General features: G+C 45.2%; 1 protein-coding gene across 1 annotated transcript in view; it reads left to right on the top strand.

The window, feature by feature from the left end:
* Positions 1–21,026, top strand: part of Alk (ALK receptor tyrosine kinase) — a 717,836-nt gene that overhangs the window by 571,054 nt on the left and 125,756 nt on the right. The gene's annotated exons all lie outside the window — the stretch shown is intronic.

The raw sequence follows: 21,026 nt of genomic DNA, 5'->3' as shown, positions 1-21,026 counted from the left end.
ATGAAATAATGTTATGGTTGGGGGGGGGATCACCACAACATGAAGAACTGTAGTAAAGAGTCATAGCATTTGAAAGATGGAGAAGCAGTGTCCTACATGGTCAGGAAAAGACCCCGAGTTCTTGCTGGATCGATAATGACAGTCTCACAGAACTATTGCAAAGATGGAATTGCGCATGTGTCAGAGGGCTTCTGCAGAAGCCGTGCCATGAACCCCTTGAGTCTTTAGTGCCGTGATTTTCCTATAAAGCACCAGAGTCCTGTCATAGTTCCGTGACTCACTGGGTAACTGAGATGGCCCATCCGACTTTGTAAACTGTTCTCTCAGAGCTTCCACAATTACCATATAAACTGTATTATTGACATATGGCCACCTTGTAACCTTGCTTTCAACTGACCTGATGGTCCAATTTGGGGCAGAGCCACCATGAGCTAAGGCCCATGGGTGCCAAAAGGACGCCGAGCACAGCATATGAGCAGAGTGCATTTATTATTACAGTAATTGTGGGAAGATGCCCTCTCTAGAGAGATGCCAGCATTTTACAGACACAGTTCATTCATTTTCATAAGCAGACGCAGATGGACCACCCTGGGGGACCATCTGGCTGGGTAGAGTGTGCCAAGTCAGCTTCTGAGAGAAGGAGACACTTGGACTCACTGGCATGGGAACAGAGTCATGCAAGTTACTCTCTTACTCTCACCCAAACTGGCACACAGACCTCTTAAAAGGAAAGCAACTCTATCACCCCCAAATATTCCTTTATTCTTGGGGATCAGCCCACTTCAAGTTCATGGGAAAGGCTCTGAGGAGACATGACACCCCAGAGACCATCCCTTAGAGCAAAATCCACACAGTAAAGGTTCTCAAGGTTCAAGCCATGGGCCAGCACTACCAGAAATTATATAGTTAGAAATAGAAAGATCAGACTCCACCCCAGAGCTGCTCAATTAGAAATCGTGGGCGTTTAAGACGCATGACACTGATAGATGTCAAAATGCGGAGACCCGAATACAAGAGCAAAGGTTACCTGGAGCTCCCTGAGGGCAGTGGGTGAAGGTCGGCCCTGTGGCAGCACACTTACCGAGCCGTCATTAGTTCCAGGCTGAAGCCTGCAAGGCTACCTACATTAAAGTCCCTGGGTTTGCTCCACATCTTCCCACCTCTCTGCCCAAGGGGCCTGTGCATCTTAGGAGTAGATGGGACAATATATTAAGGTCTCTTAAAATCAATAAGAAATAAAGAGAGGTGAGTTTCCCAAATGTTTTTGCTCAAAGGTCTTAGGTTTTTGTATCTAAATCTCTATTCGTCCCCTAAGGACAGTATTCAGGTTTCAACTTCAGGCTGACCCCAGCAGCTCAGAACACCAGCCCCATCACTCCCTCCCCACTCACACTCTACCCTAGGCAGACCAAGTGGTGACCTTAGGTGCTCTCCTAAAATGCTCCCAGAAGTGCCCCTAGCTCTCATGGCTGATCAAGGAGATCTGCTCATGGTGGGTAGCTCCCGGCTAATTAAAACTTCCAATGTGATTAGAAGCAAGCAGATGAGTTCGGTCTAGTCTGGCACCCTTCAGCATCATGACATACCTGATGTGAGAACCTTGGTCAGAGAGACTCATTTTTCCTCAGCAGGCGTGTGCAGCATAGAGAAGTACCCTGTTGTTTCACATTGAGTCTTTCTCAGAGGGACATCGGTAGAGCCTGGATAAAGGAATACAGTTGTTACCAAGCTGCAAGCCTGTGGGTGAGAAGGATGTGGAGTGATTCACAATACTGATCAAGGTGAACAGGGATCAATCAAATCCATATGGAAGCTTGAGACTGGCAGGGGATGAGCAGGAACTACCCTGGGGGTAATAGGATTGATGGGACAGGCTGGGGGTGGGGGAGTGGCTATTAGAGACCGGAAGTCTGATGATCTATAGAGTCTGAAACTTACTCTCTTACCCATCTTTGGAACGATATGGGGATCCATATTATCATGCTAATTTTCACTCGACTGTGACAGTCCAGGGAATTCTGGACATTCTGACGGGACTCTTCCAAACTCAGGAGCTATAGAGGACCCCTCGAATAGACTATGTCCCTCCCTGTCCCTAGTGACAAGTCTAGTGAGGACTATTTTCAAGCAAATCACAGAGGGTGTGCGTGTGCCTGCATGAGTGTGTGCATGTGTGAGCACACACCCACAAGTGTGCATGTGTGTTTGTACCTGTAACTTTGCTGTAAGCATCTCTTGCCCCACTATCGTCATCCTTCCCAAAGCCATTAACTCATCGGAAGCCAGGAAACTTGTAACTAAGGAGACCAAAGAGGAAACTATGGTAGAACTCTGCTAATGCAGAGCTGCAGAAGTTGAGTTCATTGGTCTAAGTATCCAAGGGGGAAGAGGGTGGGCCCAGGAATAAAAACAAATTCTAACCATAGAGAGGCTATAAGAAAGTAAAAATGTGGGCAGGTCCCTCATCTTAAACAGGGTCAAAGACTGCAGCCTGAGAATGTTCTAGAAGGAGCCGGGCGTGGTGGCACACACCTTTAATCCCAGCACTCGGAAGGCAGAGGCAGGCAGATTTCTGAGTTCGAGGCCAGCCTGGTCTACAAAGTGAGTTCCAGGACAGCCAAGGCTATACAGAGAAACCTTGTCTAAAAAGAGAGGGAAGGAGGGAGGGAGGGAGGGAGGGAGGGAGCGAGGGGGAGAGAGAGAGAGAGAGAGAGAGAGAGAGAGAGAGAGAGAGAGAGAGAGAGAGAGAGAATGTTCTAGAAAGAGCCTTAGACCGGTGGCATGAACACATATCCCAGTTCTCAGTGCCCTTCATCATGAGTCTGACCTTGAGCCAGCTTCCTCCTCAGTAAGATGACCTTAGCAGTCCCATGCAGCGGGGTTGTTGTCAGGATTAAATGAAACCCTTTATTCTGTTGAACTTCAGATTCTAGAGGGTGCTGTGCACATGAAGATCTTTATTATCCTGAGTCGCTGCTCCTCCAGGAAGACAATGAGGTCAGGGAAGCAGATGAAGACCATCAGGGCAGGAAATTAGGAGTGAAATGGTCCCAGTGATTGGAACAGAGAACCAGGGATCATATTGCTGAGCAAGTAGCCCACTCCTGGGGCCTTCCTATGGAGGTCAGCCACCCTGCCTTGTCTCTTCCCAGGTCAGGGCTCTGACAGAAGGACGGCACGGATTGTTTCCTGGTTCGCACAGTGAAATGAATGCTGTGGACAGTTCACGATTCACCCCCTGAGCCTGTAAATCCAAACTCCCCACACACGGCGTTGTACCTGGAACACATTAAATCTGGCATGAGAGGGGGGCATAAAACATACTGTTTACTTGATTTGATAATTTAACTGTCAAAGGAAATCAGACGATGAGATCCACTGTGGTATGAAGTAGGGATTTGTGGCTCTGTCGGAAGGAACCATCTACACTGTGATTTAGAGAACTCACTCCAGCACTGTGATTGATCAGGAATGAATGGTAGCTCAGATAAGTGCCAACAGCACAGTGGACCATCCCCAGGTAAGATCCACCCTTTGGACGGCCTCAATCACACTAACTTTAATTCTGCAGGGCCCTTTCAGGAGTGGGCCAGGGGTAGGAAGGGAGTCTCTATACAGAGACCCCACTGGAATGGTACCTTTCCATGTTACTCTTCCTGTCTAATGATAGGTCCAGTCCTCGTCCTGCCTGTCTCCTGGGTAGATACTGAGAAACCGAACACAACAAAAATGCTTTGAAGACTTTTGTAAATAGTGACACTGGGCCACCCCCGATGTCTTTTGAGTATAAGTTTCTGCCTAAGAAAAAAGACGCAAGACAAATAGGCTTTCTCCAGCCTTTTGAGTAGTCTTACTTCATTTTTTTTCTCAGGATAGAAAAGGCATAATTCTCATTACAGAGCACATAAATCCAGAAAGGATAAGAAAGAAAATTCGACACATTCATCAGCCCCCAGCTCAGCAGTGACTAGGCTTAACAATTTAATATATTTTCTCTAGCTTTTCATTGTATATAAAAATGGTTTCTGACATGCTTTTTCAACAGTCTTGCATATGGGAATGCTGGGCTTTTCATTTGGTATCTGTTTTGCTTTGGGTTTTGTTTTTATTTTTCCATGAATGAGTTGCAACTTTTTTTTCCCCAAAGATTTGTTACAGGTGTGCAAGCTCTTATGATCATCTCCCTGTCCCTAAACTTCTTGATACTGTTTTTCATTACCAATTCTCTCATCTGTGATGATCAGCCTAGGGCATAAATATCTGTGTAGTTTTATTTCCTCAAAGGTTACGTCCTAGCTGTAGAACTATGAAAGTCTAGGGGTCTGAATACGTTTGTAATGTTCTTCAAGTGTGTTGCCAGCCTTTGCTGGATAGGCTACGTGGCTTCATATTTTCACCAGCAGTACAGATGGTTCCCAGTGTATAAAGCTTCAAGCTGATGGTGTTCCAGCCTTACCAGTGGACAGAAGTGAAATGGCAGTCAGTAGGAACCATGCTTTGAATTTTGGACTTTGTTCTTCTCATGGTAGGACATTCTCCTGTGGCAGCAAGCTACAGCCTCCAGTCAGCTACACCATTCCTGGAGAAGCCCCAGGACCCATAGTGCTGGAAGCTGTGGGGTCTGATAGCTTAGGTACATTCAATGTGATGTCAACTTGTGACATTGTCTTAGTCATTGTTCTATTGCTGTGAAGAGATACCACAACCAAGGCAATAATTATAAAAGAAAGCATTTTTGTTGTGGACTTGCTTACAGTTTCAGAGGTTTAGTCCATTATCATCATCTCAGAGAGCATGGCAGAAGGCAGACATAGTGCCGGAAAAGGAGCTAAGGGCTAAATCCCAATCTGCAAGCAGAAAGAGCAACTCTGGGTCTAGTGTGGGCCTTTGAAACCTTAAAGCCCACCTCAGTGACATACTTCCTCCAACAAAGCCACACCTCTTAATCTTTCTCAAATAGTGTCACTACCTGATGACTGTTAAACACTCAACCACCACAGACATGTTCAATTTCTGGTGGTGTTATTGGGACATACTCCCACCATAAATTTTAAATTATCGGTACATATATGCATACATAGACCTGTTGGCATGCATACATATGTGCATGTATGCATACATGCATACCCAGTGCACTCATACATAGATGCATGTTTACACACATGCACTCATTCATACATACATGCAGGTATACAAAATGACTAGATAGACATGCTATATTATGTTGATTTTACAGAGGCAGGTGCAGTGTTATTAACTATATCACGTGTGAATACTCAAAGTGTTTCCCATCAGCATCCAGTGTGAGAAGTAACATTTACGGTGAGCACTTTGAACTTTTACAATTGTTTTTGTTTTCCTTTTGTTTTGGCTTCTAGAAAGCACAAACCCATATGCATTTTTGGCTATGATGTAGAACTCTGAGGATGCTCTCGTTCTGTAGTAACGTTTTTACCTCGCCCTGATTTGTTTATTTTTAGGGTATTCTGTAAGTAGAGGTTGCATGTCACCTCAAGTTCTTTGGGGGACTTTTTCCCTTAGGAGTTGTTGGTGTTTGGGTTTTAGACATAGGATCACTATGTAGCTCTGGCTTGCCTTGAACTCACTGTGTAGTTCAGAATGTCTTCAAATTTGCAATGATCCTCCTCCTTCAGCCTGCCAGATGTTGGGACTGTAGGTATATGCCACCACACCCAAATCCTCAAATCTTTTTTCTATAAGAATGCAGAAATAATTATGTTTATTACCTCTAAAACGTTGGGCTTGTATATTATCATTGAAGAGAAGTAGCCTTGTGACATGACTAAAGAAATGTATAACATCTAAAGGAACCCTATTCATTATAAGGGTACAGTGATACCCATGTCCCCTAGCCTCCCTGGGTATTCTGACAGGTGGCTTTAATATCCAATTCCTTTCTATGAAAGTTCACAAAGGCCTTCAATCCCAGACTCAGCACTAAGTCTACCCACCCAGCCTACCCTCCCATCCCTACCCTCAGCTGGCAGGATGCCTCTGACATTCAACATACTGGGCAGGGAATCGGATGTTTGGCTCTGAGATGCTCTGAGTCCAGCCTTTTGCCCAAGCATTCACTCTAGGGGACTTGCTTTGCAAAACTGACCTTTTTGTAAAGAATGGCTTTGATTTAGTCCAGGCTAACTTCATGCTCACTATGTAGCTGGCCACAACCTTTAGATTCCGATAGTCCTGACTATATACCTCCTGAGAGCTAGAACCATGGTCGTGTACCACCACACCTAGTTGATGCAGTGCTGGGGATCAAACCTCAGGCTTTGTACATGCTAGGCAAGCACTGCACCTACTGAACTACATCCCTAGCCCAGAGCAATCTACTTTTGACCTAAGGCATCTCAGGATACTAGAGCATGCCCTGGCAATGTCTCAGATGATTCCCTGGTAGAACTGCTCTTTCACCCGAGAACTACAAAAGACAAGGAAACTGCTTCACTCAGCACTGGGCAGTGACTAAGGAAGGCTCTGCCACTGTTCCTTTAGGATCAGAATTGCATGATATTCATTGTCTGAGCCAGCCCTCTCTGACACCTGCTCGCTCCCCTCTGGTGTCCCAAGTGCAACAACACAGAGCCACAAGGGGACAAGCCAGCATAGACACACTCTTCTCAGGAGCTAGGGCCCACTGCCACTAACTAGGTGCAGCTGTGTGCTGCAGGGAGTCGAGGGGAGATATTTGCCTGTCACAAGTTAAGTCCTGAGGTAATTCTGGCTTGTTGATGCTTTGTTGGAGGACTCTCTAAGCTGTTTTCCACTGCACTTGGATTTTACAATCCCATCAATAATACATACAGGTTCCCATTTGTTCACTCACACCAGCTATTTTCCCTGACTCTGACCTTCGCCATCCTACATGGGTGACCTTCTTATATGTTTTGTTTATGACCCTCAAAGAATGGAGAGAAGGCAATATTAGAAGAGGTGATCAGTGCATAGTTGGTGCTCATGCATAGTAGGTGCTTGTGGACTGTTGCTTCATCGTCATCCCTTCCTCCCTACCTTGGGTTCCTCCTCCCCCTCCCCCTCCCCCTCCCCCTCTTCTTCTTCTTCTTCTTCTTCTTCTTCTTCTTCTTCTTCTTCTTCTTCTTCTTCTTCTTCTTCTTCTCCAACATCATCATAGCCTTTCTCCCTGTTTTGTACTTCTAGGGTTCAATTCTAATCTGAGAACCTCATAAAGGAACTAAAAACTAAACCATGGCAGGAACTTCTGGACTTCTCACCAATACAGGCGACCTTTGGTCTTTTCACAAGAGGTTCATCCCCTTTCCCACATGTCCTGAGCCTGGCCTATCAAACTAAACAGCACCAGAGTTGTTCTCATGTCCTCTAAGAAGACCTTGTGTCACTGGCTGGAAGGGTGACCTATCTACTCCCCACTGCTAGCTCAGGGCCACTGTCTTGTTTTGTGTCTAAAAGGAGCTCTTTCTGGCTCTCTCCCAGCCTCTGACCACTTTACTATAAATTAGTCATCTGCTCTGCGCTCCATATGTGACACAGCACACAACAGCTTGCCTGCCACAGCTTTATCAGAGCCCCAGATCTATGCAGGTATAAGTATGCAGCTGCCCTCCTGCAAGAAGTTAATAGCTCCGGGTACATCCTTTTTAAAGGTTGCTAACAATGCAAGGTGCCTCTGCTTGGTATATTTTCCATATAGACAAATCCCAGCTTTCCCACATGTAGTCATGGGAATTGGGGTTCCATTAAAGTCCTCAGCAAAATGCCTTTCCTCTAAAATATCTACTCTAAATTGTGAACGAGGCGCAAATCTCCCTTCAGAGCCTATTCCACAAAGTGTTTCTTAAGCAGCGGTGACCACTTATGCTTTCAGCAAACATTTATCACACTCCCACAGTATATCACTTAGCGTTCTAGGCTCTGGGTACTTAGTACAGAAAATCTAGCAAGTTCTCTTTCCATCCCTGAATGTTAACTGGGAAGAAAGACCTATCCAAACTACTAAAGAAAGTGACTATTGCCTGAAGCAAGAAGCAGGAAGGAAGACCATAGAGAGAAGTGAGGCTAGCTGAGAATAGGGCAGGGACTTGAGATTTACTCACAGGAAAAGCGTTCCTGAAGAGATAACATTTTTGTGAGGATGAGGAAGTGGGGGACTGAGGCTCTCTGGTCTCAGTGAATTGGTTGTGTGACTATCAGGCAGCTCACACTACAAATAAAATGTAGCCATTCACTATCACGAGGTGGTTTACAGAGCTCTTGTTCATGATCTGCTCATTTGACACTGTTTCTATTTGAGCTGGAATGCCCCCCCACAGACTCAGGCTCCGGGCCCTTAACTGGGGAGATCATAGACCATGTGGCTCAGCTAGCAGCAGAGGCTGAGAGTGGGCAAGCCTTGAGAGATACACCCATTTCTAATCACAGCCTGAGTTCCTGATCCCTGACCCACACTGTGTTAGTTAACTACTGCCTCAGTTTCCCAGTGCTCCACGCTCAGCCCCTGGCCTCTCTGCTTTACACACCATAATCTACTTACTGTACCCTATGGGCCAAAGTAAGTGTCTCCTCCAGGAGGCTGCTTCTGTTATGTGTTTTGTCACAATGATGAGAAAAGAAACACACACACACACACACCCAATAATAACCTCTGATAGGGATGACATTTTTGTGTGGCTCTGGGGGACATCCCATGAAGTCTGATATTCTGGTCTCTCTTTTATTGACTTTGTCTTAGTAGCTAACAGTTCTCGAAGAGTACCTTGTTAGTCTTTTAAGAGACTGAGATCCTGACTTAGATTTTCATTGCCTCACCCTCTGGCTTTACCACTTTCAGTGGCTCACTGAAACTACCGCTATGCTTGCCTGGCGCTCTCTCCTCTCTCCAGCCCCGTTGGGATTTTACTTGTCTGGGATTGTTGTTTGTTCTTGGTTTCTTACTGTTGTTCTGTTGTGAGTATGGTTGCTTTGAGACAGTCTTGTTATATAGCTCTAGCAATCTCAGACCCATCGTCCTCTGCCTGTCTCCTACGTTCTTGGATTGTAACTATGCACCACCCTGAGGGCTTCTGTCTTGCCAATCATGCAAATGCTCTGCTGGCTTGAAGTTCACAGCCCTGTCCGTTTAGTCCTGTGCCTACTACAAAGGCCTTTCCTACTCTGGTGGCTCTAGAAAGTTGGTTAAAACCTTGGGCTTCCCAGGGAGGCAGACATAAAATCCTAGTGCTACTACTTTTGCTCTGACCTTGAAAATGACCTCACAGATCCTTCTCTGGGGCCCAGTTTTCATCTCAGTGAAAGCAGATGATAGCCAGGCACAGCAGAGTACATTTGTATTCCACAGTGGGACCACGGGCTTTATAAACAAGACTGTCAAAAAATAAACAAACATAAAAAATCAGGAGATAACAACTATTTCATATATTTTCTATAAGGGCTAAACTATATATACATGGTGAGTGTGTGGCTACCATAGGCATGACTGGTATCTGCTGGCTTTCTTGTCATTTCAGCCAGCCTTCACCCCTTCTACCATGGCTAACATAGATGGAGGGAGTCTCCAATGGTGCCCTTCCTTCTAGCTTCAAGAGAGCTGAGTCTATAATTTCCAAACTGGGGTGCTCAGAGGCTACCACTCATGACCAGGTAGTTCTGTCTTCATTCCTCCAGTCTGAATGCTACCTCCCTCACCCACTTCCTTTCCTCTTCCATCCAAAGCAGGCTTCTTGACTACAGAGTCTGAAGCCTGGGCCCTGCAGTGATCACACTTGTAGCTATAATTTATTTGTGATTAGTATTAATTCTCCAAAGGACAATTGGAATTGTTCATTATTTACAGAACAAACAAGAGAAGAAAATGACATGTATTGTGAGGAGTTGTGGTGTGGAATAGTTAAATATCACCATGGTTTGGGGAGATTGATGGTAAAGTGTTCACAGGGGTCATTTCTTATAATATTAAAAATAAAATTATTGGTGTGTCTTTTCAGAAAAAGCAATGAAGATAAATGTTAAATAGGGAAACCTTTGTAAAAAAAGACCATGTAACAAGATGAAGGGGCTATTGGGGGCTGCAAAGGAATAAGACATTTTTAATTTCTTCAGCGAGCTCAACCGTGAAAATGAATGATGCTCTCTCTGCCTTCTACTGATGGTTCTTAGGAAAGTCACAGGGAAAAGGAACTTGAAACAAGCCCTCAGTGTCCTTCCATGCTACCTGGCATCTCTGGTTTCATCCTGATGCCATGTCTCCTGTTGCCATCCTTCTCATCCTTACCTCTAAGACACTCACCCTGCCAGAGGCACCTCCAGCTTGTCACCCATTCCTCGCCCCCTGCCCCTGACTTTTCAGCTCTAGATAATCATCAGCCCCACCCAAGCCATCTTGATGACTTGCATGGTTTCGTGGTCAGTCCCAGAGGCAGCGAGCCAGCTGGCTCTTCACACTTCCATTCACTCTCCAACCCAATCTTTCCAAATCACTCAGAGCGAACTTCATTAAGACTTACCAGCTGGCCTGGAGAGATGGCTCAGCAGTTAAGAACGCTTGCTGCTCTTGCAGAGGACCCAGATTTGTTTCCCAGCACCGACATCTTTAGTTCCAGGGGCTCCAACACCTTCTTCTGTCCTCTACCGGCACCTCCATGCACATGGTACAAATATTGACAAGCAGACAAATACAAAACACACACACACTAGTTACTTACTTATTTAAAAATTTAATTAAGTTTTTAAAAGGACCAGAGTTTGTGTTTTGAAGTCAGTTGTTTAGATTTATTACATAAAATCCATACCCCTAACCCCAGTTTTCAGGATTCTGTCTGCCTATGCTTCTCCATTCTCCTATAGACAGCCCTTTTGACCCTTTGTGACCAACCATACTGGGCCATAAGCGCATTTGCTCTGTTTCTAGATAGATCATGACACCCTTCCTACCCTGGCTCCTCTATAAATAGCCATTTCCCTTGGCCAGTTCTCTCTCATCCTTCAATGCCAGTCCCAATATCCCTGTGCCCACTGTATCAAACTAGGTCTCCAAACCACCCTCACTTCTGAAAATAGCCCTCTGGTAAACTAAGCATCAAATTGGATGGCAAGAATGGAGAAAGATAAGGTTGGAACTTTCCTTTTGGCATAACTTAAAAAGAATGAGAAATTCCTAACAAGACCCCCAAACCCTCCTGGCATGCATCTACTTGAACTTGGTGATTGTGTTTGTCCTTCCTTGATGTAAAATCATTAGTACTTGCAATGTACCAAGCCCTCTCCAGGAGGTAACATGAATAAGCCAAACCTTCCTGATTAGAAGGAGTCACAAGTCTTCCTTCAAGGAGATCAAGGAAGTGGCATCTGAGGTAGGAGGAATTGTTCAAATTGAGACAACTCTAGACAGCTAAAACTGGTTGCACAACCATTATTAGAAGCTGAAAATCTTGAGACCTAATTAGATGCAAAGAGACATGGGAAGGTGAACCATAGAGTTTAGAATATGTGGAACAGAGACTATAGCAAGATTGGGCCTTGAAGAAGCTAGGTTTAGAAAGCTAAATCGGATCATGAGTTGATTCTAGAGGCAAATAGAGATGAAAACTCATCATTGCAAGTGTGATTTTTTTTCATAACTATTATTTCTGCTGGAAATTACTTTGGGCTTGTTTCCATCATTATTTTTGCTCTAAGAATCTGGCTCTATAGAGCCTCAGCTCTACCATGTGATGTGAAGAATGCCCACAGCTTCCTTGGGTCCCTAAGACTGGTCCTGCCTAATCAACCTCTTCCTGGGTCTCTCTGCCCATGTTTTATGACTAATTCTCTAAACCCCATGCCTCTATAGTTAGCTCTCAGTAAGAACCTACATATTTATTGCTCTATAGGCATAGGATCTCATCTGACCTTTGCAGAAACCTGTTCACTAGACTGCATTCTGAAGGAAAACCCATGAGTTGAGTTGGGGTTCACCCCTCTAACCAGAAGTGAACTGAGACCTGAAATCATGCTCCTGACATCCTAATGGAAACCGAACAGAATTTGTGTTGGGTCTCCCTAGAGTCATTACAGAAATGTGGTCTGGGTTCACAAGGAACTCCTGGACCTGAAGGAACCCAGAAGAGTGAGAGCATGGGTTGGTGAGTCTTGGTCAGGGCTGATAATTCTCCCAAAGAGAAAAGAAACTAGAGGACCATCTATCCAATGGGAAAGGTTCTCAGATTTGGGCACTCCTAGGTATTATCCCCAATGCTCATGGAACATGCTAGTTCATGCTTCTTCTAGATATTCCTCTTTTGACAGCTTTCAGTGGTCCATTTGTTACATGAGTCACATCTGTGGAAATAGGAGCCCTGGCCCATGGAAATGCCTGGGTTTAGAGGATGTTGGTACGAGGAAGCCATAGCCAAGGTTAAAGGGCCTTAGCCATGGTCTCCCAGACCTAGAGGGACACTGAGGCTCCCATCCAGCTCTTCCGCCCTGTAGAACAGTGGCCATAGGCAGCCATCTGTGACTGGGCCTCTCCTTTAATGTAGGAACCAAGATGCCAGGTCTTTAATGAGGTTGTCCACACTACAATTTACGAGACCCAAAGCCTTCAGAAGGACTGGTTTCTGCCAGGCTTAATTTACACAGTTCACAAGCTTTCCAACGCCCCCATTAAAGTCAGCAAGGAAGCTGTAGCTGTTGGCCTGGACACACAATTTGACTTCATCTTCACCGTGCCACCATTCATTTTCGTGTCTCTTGGCTTGTTTACCCCTAAGCACCTGGCTCCCCTAGGCCTGGGAAGTATGAAGTCTCTACCAGGCAGGTGGGAGCCCAGCCCAGCTCTGATTCCAGCTCTAGCCCAAGCCTACCCACAAATCCTCTGTATTAAAAGATCATCCTCATATCATCTCCAGTTTGATTTAAGAGTAAGAACCCTTCTCACCAACACAGCTCTTAGTTCCCTCCCCTGTAATAAATGCCATCAGTTAGGTAGGAGCGAGCAGGTAGGAGATGACCAGAAAACTGAGACAAATGTGCCTTTTGTTTTAATGCCACATAAATTCCCTTAATTAAAAATTAATTGTGCCCTAAAATTGGACACTCATCTAACAAAAGAAATTTGAACTACAAAGTTGTGTGGATTTCATAGCATCTAATCTCTAAGTGGAAGTATGTGTGTGTTTCTGCTTCAAATACAGTCAGGGAAGGATTCATTCCCAGCATGTAAACCCAAGAAGTCACCCACAGGGTAGAACAGCGATTCATGGAACTTGACCTGGACCACACATGTTGCTGATGCAAATCTAAACTAATCTCTACAGCATCCACTGAGAAGATAAATAGACAAACAAATGTGCCATGCTGTTTCAGAGGAGATGTTCCAAGATGCAGATGATGGATGGCTGGGACAAGAAATGCCAATGTGAGGCCAGCTTCAAGGGAGAGCCATCTACAATGCTGGGCATTAATCAAGTTGGCACTAATGATAGCAAATCCATCTCATCAACTCGTAACCATCAATGCCATTGCTTAGAACCCAATAAGGAGATCGTGGATGGAAAGAGGGTTTGAGATAAGGCTTGAGGTCAACACTACAGCGTGCAGGAGGACAGCAGAAACAGGGAGACAAAGGACCCATCTGAGATCCCACATATACTGAGCTTCGGACTCCTCCTCCAAGGTCATGCCACTCAACTGTGTGCCTCCAGAAACACCCAGAGATCTCTGGGCATCTCCTCCTTTGGGTCTAAGGACATCTGCTCCAGAGAGAAATATGACATTGACCTGGGTGATGCACAAACACCAAAACTATTTCTCACCTACCTGCCAGGTGACTCCCGGGGACATCGGGCACTGCTTGTGCAAGATGGTCCCATCATGAGTCATGGTACAAGGTGGCACTGGAGGACCATCTGACCAAGTTCTGGGTTCCCCATCTTTGGTTTACTAGTAAAACACCTCAGTAAGCAACTGGTCACATGTTTTAAAAGCAACTGTTTAAAAAGCAACAAGCATTGCTTAGGCTCTTAAATCCCCAGTCTGATTAATCAGGTGGGAATAATAACTGTTCGACTAGGTTTTTATAGGCTTCAGACAAAGAAGGCTCAAGGAAGCACATTGCAGGCTATTAAAATGCTATGCAAAAATAAGGAGTGACCGGGATTTAACACACCCAGTGACTCACATTGTCAGTCTGGAAGGAAATGCTGTTTCAAGGGCTAATAAGTAAATTTCCATAGTGATGACCATTATTAATGAACGACCCCTAAGCATCAGCTCTCCCACAGGTGATTTGCTCTCTTACCTTATGTGCCTGGGAAACCTGAGACGTGTCGGTGATACTTAGAAATTGCCAGCACCCGTAGTATACCTGCAGAGGTACAAGGGTTGCTTTTGCATGCCCAAGCCCCTCCCCTTCCTCATTGCTCCAAAGACAGGCTACAACTACACCAGGGTCTCAGCCCACTCCTCAGGGCAGAACAATACTTGTACAACCACAGAGAAGATGCTGTTTAGGAAATGTGGGTCCTTGTTTAAAACCACTCACCAAGGATATTTTCCTCCTAGGAATTTATGGGCTCCATAAAAAAAGAACTTGAGAAGACAGAGCAGTTGTCTTTGGTTGTGCCTCATTAGTTCTGAGTTTGGTCTGGCAGTAGAGATTGGAGTACCTGGAGTCTATCTAATTGAGTCTCTAGTAAGCATTAAACTCACTCAGTCCTGGGAAGACTCTACCAAGGAATCTGGAAGTCTCCAGGAGAAGAAGGGAGACAGCAGAGGAAGCAGGGCCAAAAGAGATATCTTCTTCAGGCTGGTGCTGAGCCTGAACCCAGGAAGAGATCCCAAGAATAAAAATCTATAAATCCTGGGCATCCAAAGAGAAAAAGCAGCACTCTCCTGCACCCCTCCTTGTCAAGACTTGTGGGTGAAGGGCAATTAGGCCCACCTTCTGCCCACTATGCCCATCATCAGCCTTAGTCACATTCATCGCTCCGATGGCCCCTTAGATAGAAGCAGCACAAATGACAAAGCACACAATGTGAAATGCATAGATTTCCACCAATCCCTCAGCAAGCCAGTCACCACTCTGGAACTTGGTATTCTCAACAGTAAAACAGATGGAATAGCGCCTTCCACTTCTGACATGCAGAGGACCAGTTTAATTCCCAGTCTTTATGGGGGGTGAGGAGGTCTATATTACCCGACACTGGTGCAGACGCAGAAGACTCCGGACCTCCCTTCAAGTTAGTGGCAGTTTGCTGAAGAAGGCAGACAAACAGCTAATGATACTATGAGGCAGAACCTCAACTATGCCACATTTGAGAAGTGATGTGTTCAGCTATCCGAAGAGAAAGGGAATTCGTGAAAATGGGTAAGGAACAAGGTCCAGTATCCAGATGCTGAGAGAGAAAGGCTGATGGACGGTGCGCCCAAAACAATGACAGTGGCCCACACACAGTGCTTACTGATCCTATAGGAAAACATACTCTTTACGCATCCCAGAGAGAAAGCAAAATAGAGACACATTCAGATTTCATTGAAACTTTAGACACCTGTATACCAAAATACACCATGAACGTATACACTGTGTATGCAAATAGAATGCATTCAAGACCTTAGTAAATGACTGCACGTGTACTTAGTAAATCAGTACGCATGTTCTCTTTGATGAAGGGATGAGAGGGGTAGAGTACTTTCCTATCATGCTGACACCAAGAGCTTTTTTTACCCCAGCCCTGAAAAGAATAAAAAGAATCTAAAAGCTGAGAACACATGAAAACCTCCTTCTCAAAAAAAAAAAAATCAAAGTAAACAGCTTTTAGCTTAAAATAAAAATTCTGCTACTACTCAGGGTGGACCAGGATGCAGAATGAAGGGGGTGCATGTATGAACACAGCTGGGGAAGGAGTGTAAATTGGATTCACTTCTGGAAAGCAATTTGGCAATGTGTATCAAGAGCTTTTAAAATGTTTATACCTTTTGATTCTGTAATTCCACTTCTGGGAACCTATCCTATGAAAATAATCGGAAACACGGGCAAAGGTTTATGCACAAAGATATTCTTCAAAGTGTTATTATAAACAGACTAGCCGCCCAATCGTTGAATAATGTTTCAATAAATGATGGTGAGTATCACACTGGATTGTAGCTATTATAAAGAATTCGAGAGGGAAAGGTTTAAAACTCTTGGAAAAGTTTGTCATTATTTTAAGACCTGTACATAGATGAGGGGACTATGAGCGCTTTCCAAATCACAGACAGAAAGAACTCAAGGTAAATCAGCCAAGACGGTTTTTAAAGGGGGGAGGGGCAGCCTCTGGGTTATGGGATTCTGGATGTTCATTTTGTTTGCCTTTTTACCTTGCTTCCAACTTCAGACAACAGACTTTATTTTAAATAAAGGAGAGGTGCAAGAAGCCATAAGATGAATCCAGTATGCAAAACACTCACTCACATTCCCTTAAAGATGCCACAGCGGGTGCACAGTATGCATAAACGGCAGAGCTTAAAATGTGCTGTAAGTTGAGGGAATCTTTATAAAGCCCTTGAGTTTCCCTGTGTTTTCTGTGGCAGGCTGGAGTGAGAGCCATCTGTGCTATGACTAAGGATCTCCTAGGATAAAGCCAAAGAAGAATTCTTTGAAAATGAAGTCACCAAGCACATGCCCAGAGCCTTTCTTATCATTCTAAATGCCCAGCTCCTACGAAGCTCACAGCTAGAAATCCAAAGAGCAGTGTACTGGCTTTGGCCCCTCTTCAGATGCACTGTATCATGGCCCGGTTATAAATGTGTTTCTTCCTGGTCTCCTCCCCCTCCCCCACCCTTTTTTTAAACGAAACCAGTAGAATCCAATAGATCAGATCGAAAGGGGCTCCACCCTGATCTCATAATCTAGTCTCTTCTCTAAATGTCTAAACAGAGTGGGATGGAATTTTCACCCTTTCAACACCATTAATAGTTTGAGTGTTAAGCTTGTCGTCGGCACTTAGAGACAGGATAGAAACTGTATTTAGACCCCTGTCTGCTGGAGGGTAAAGAGGAGGGTAATGTCAGCAGGCTCCCCCACTCCCTCCCACATAGTATGCAGTCCTGTTCTAACTGTCACAAGGTCAGCGCACAGATGACTCTTGGCCCCCATGTACCCTGAATTCCTGTGTCTCAGTTCTCAGCACCCCTACAATGCTCCCCCACTCACTACCTCAGGAGATAACCTCTCCTCTGCTTTGGGGCTTTGGGAGGAGAGACGGACTCTGAGATCTGCTATTGAGGAAACATTTCTCTCCTAACTTCTGATACAACATGGTCAACATACAAAAATATACATGGCCCTCACGTCAAAGGAGAATGAATAAATAAGAGAGTTTATTCTGGAGCCAAATACAATGACCAGCAACCTCGGAACACAGATATAGCTACACCAAATCCCATGTCCTAACATGGGAGCAGTTGCTTTTTTTATATACTAATAGAGCAAAGAAAATCATAAACCAAGAGACTTTTCAAATCCATTAGTTGAAACATCAGGTAGATAGTTCACAATAAAACGAGGAAATCTCTCTGCTATTGGCCTTGATTGTTATCAGATAACATTTTTAGACTGTGAACCAATGGAGACGATTTGGGGGGCGGGGGGGCGTTGTTTGCTTATTCCAAAAGGACTTGCCTAGTAATCACCAAGATTACTCACCAGGTCACTCATGGGGGTAGATGATACACTATACTAAGGGGATAAGGTAGACCAAGATCATTTGGTTCTGGACCTGCAACATTCCAACTCTCCAAATCATTGAGCTTCTGGTCAAAACGAGCCTTTAACACGGGTGACGCTTTTTAAAACAAAACTGGAACTTAAAGCATGATGGTCAAATTGGTGTATGGAATTAAACCCATAAAACAAACTCAACACCTTACCTTTCCATGAGAGTACTGACTCTCTGATGTGCTTTTGATTCTTTTTTTTAATCCTGGGTTTTTATCTGAGAGTTTTTGGAACTGGCATGATGTGGGAAGGAGGACGGGTCTTCATTGCACAGCAGGATGTATGGTGTGAGAACCACAGAAGAAACTTCATCCTGTGCTGTCCCAGGGCTTCCTTCCTTCTCTCTCTGTGGGCAAGAAAAGGGGAGAGTTGACCAGACCAGGGATCTATGGGCACTCATCCCAGAAACAATTTAAAGCACTGAGACATCCACCCAAAGCTGCCTTGGCCTCCAGCTGGCCAAGGCCTTGGCTGATGAAGCCAGTGATTCCTGCAAGAGCTGGTTTTAGACTGCATATTAATGTCCTGTCCCTCCTGTAATGAACTACCAGAAGCTTAATGGCTTCAAACAACATGAATTTATTCTCTTACTGCTCCAGAGGGCTGAGGTCTCAAATCACTTTCATTGGCCATGCCACAAAACAGTCTGAGAGGGATACTTTGCTGGGAAGTTTCTAGAAACATGCTATTGGGCTGGGATATCTCCTCTGGAGAACCAATTTCCCTGCCTCTTCTAGCTTCTGTGGAGCCTCTGTGGTCCTTGGGTCATAATCTTCCCTCCCATCCTGAAATTCATGCTTCTCTTGTTAAGTTTTGGGAGAGGAGGGGTCTCAGGGGGCCCAGTGAGATTGGTGCACACAAGAAGTCAAAACGATCGAGCTTTAAGTGAAGAGTGTATTCTCTAGGGACACAGTGGGGAGGGCAGAGTTTGTCCTTCTAAGGTCCCATGCGAGAGAGTAGGAAGTAGAGAAGATGCTGTGCTGCCCGGAACTGGGTCCAAGTGCAGCCAGCATCATCTAACTAGACTTAACTGAGGCAAGTGTTTGTGAAGTCCCAATGGTATTCCTGGAGGAGGGATGTTTGAAAGAACCAGTTAGCGTCAGTTCTGCTTATAGCTTCAATGCCTTTCAGACTTTGCTCTCTGGAAGAGCCTGTTCCCAGAAGCAGGGGAGAGAGAATGGTCCCCTGCCTCTATGACCTGAGAGCCACCAGTACAGTCCTGTTTCTTATCGACTCTCCTGCTTCCTTCTGATAAGGACCCTGGGGATCCCATTGGGGATCCCTGAATAATCCAGGAGGATAAATCCACCCAAAAGGTTTAATTACAACCAGCCAAGTAAAGTTCCTCTTTAGCACAGAAGGTAACACTCATCGTCCTATTAGGTTCTGAGGACCAGGGACCATTATTTCAATCAGTGTGTTCTGGAAATAACCTCTGAACACAGGCGCCCACGAACCCTCCCAGAGGCTGAGTCTGGGAAGAGCTGGAGCCAGTGGCTCAGACAGTTTCATGGAGATGATGAAAACTTGCCTGTGAGTTCTGGAGCTCAGGTGAATGGCGCTGAGAACACGTGCATGCTGGGAAGAAGGTATTAGGGACAAGGGTGAGGTTTGTGAACCGCACCTGCGCAATGGGTAACACATTATGAGTGCACCATCACATGAAGAGAAGCAAGAGGAGATGAGACAAAAAAAAAAAAAAAAGATTGAGTCCCCATCCTGGGACCTTAAGGAACAGATTAAGGAGCCCAGATTTGATTTCCTGGAAGGACATGAGGCCTGTTCTTCTAAGGCCAGATGTTATAGAGCAAGCCCAGCTAGGCTGGAGGCCAGCATGGACATGCCAAGTGACCATCTGTTGTGTGGCTTTTCCTGAGCAAATGTGGATATCTAGTCATCCCAGATAGAGCTCTGATGACATACATAAGAAACAACTGCCCCTAAGTCTGACTTGATGGATGGATGAGTTTATTGTGGCTAGTTACAGGAGCACGGGTGAATTGAAGGCAATTGCATCACCAAAATTCCCACCTGAACATGGGCAATGAAACAAGAACCCTGAAGCCTCTGCCTGCCCTGCAGGCAGCAACACTGAAGGGTTTCTGCTCTATAGCCATTGTTGTTTGTGTAACCTTGGAGACAGACCCTGCAGATCTGACATTTTTGCTAAGCTTCTTGGATTTTAGGAACCTTTCTGTTCCTTCCAGGAGAGGATATCTGAATTTAGGGGAAATGGTTGTACCGTAACACCTGCATCATCTGGTACACAGAGCTTTCTTTACTTGGACTGGCCTGCGGATGAATTGGGGTCATCCCCAGCAATTCTTTCCATGACATGGGGAGAGCAGCCTTGCAGGCAGGTAGACTGCATTTCAGCCTTACATGTTGGCTATGAGACCTTAGGCTATTCACCAAACCTCTCTGAACTCAGTTCCCTTAATTGGGAAATTGAGATGGGCATCATTAAGACCTGCATAGATGGCTAATAGAGCTCAGTGTGCCGAGGTAGATGGAAGAGTTCAAAAAGTAAGCAGAATTGGTGTGGCATTGGTTTCCAGGCCATAGGAAGCACCCCAATGAACTAGGAAAATCATAGAACTCTGGATATTAAAGATTGTCTGTCTGGAGATATTATACATTAGAGTCAACTCAAGATGGCTTCTCAGACAAAGGCAGAGGAACTCACTGGGAGGCAAGGAGGATCAGAGAGGCTAGGAACCAGGGCCATCAGAAACACAAAGATGGAACCAGGGCCATCAGGAGCACAAAGAAGGGAGGAAGGCATGGGAAGCTTAGGAAGGCAGTTGCCATGGTGAGGGGTAGAAGCTAAGCCCCAAGTGGACCACAGTGCTCCTCTCCACTGGGACCAGAGCCTCCCACACAAAAGCTAAGCATCAGAAAGCACAGGCCAGACATTTCCTTCCTTTCATTAATCAAAGGAGATGATGCCAAGTCAGCCTGTTTTTTCTCCTCCTGGCCTTGATCTCTCAGGGTTGCAGAGACTCAAGTGGCAATAGCCTGGTTAGCGATCATGAGGCATCACTAATGAGTCAGGAACTAATAACTGCTAACATGTTCATTGTAAGACACAGCCCTCCAGCTATCCAGTGGTGGCACATGCCTTTAATCCCAGCACTTGGGAGGCAGAGGCAGGCGATTTCTGAGTTCCAAGGCCAGCCTGGTCTACAGTGAGTTCCAGGACAGCCAGGGCTATACAGAGAAACCCTGTCTCAAAAAAAAAAAAAAAGAAAGAAAGAGAGAGAGAGAGAGAGAGAGAGAGAGAGAGAGAGAGAGA

This window comes from Mus caroli, chromosome 17, assembly GCF_900094665.2.
Source record: "Mus caroli chromosome 17, CAROLI_EIJ_v1.1, whole genome shotgun sequence".
Classification (NCBI taxonomy): Eukaryota; Metazoa; Chordata; class Mammalia; order Rodentia; family Muridae; genus Mus; species Mus caroli.
This window is presented reverse-complemented; position numbering and strand designations above follow the sequence as displayed.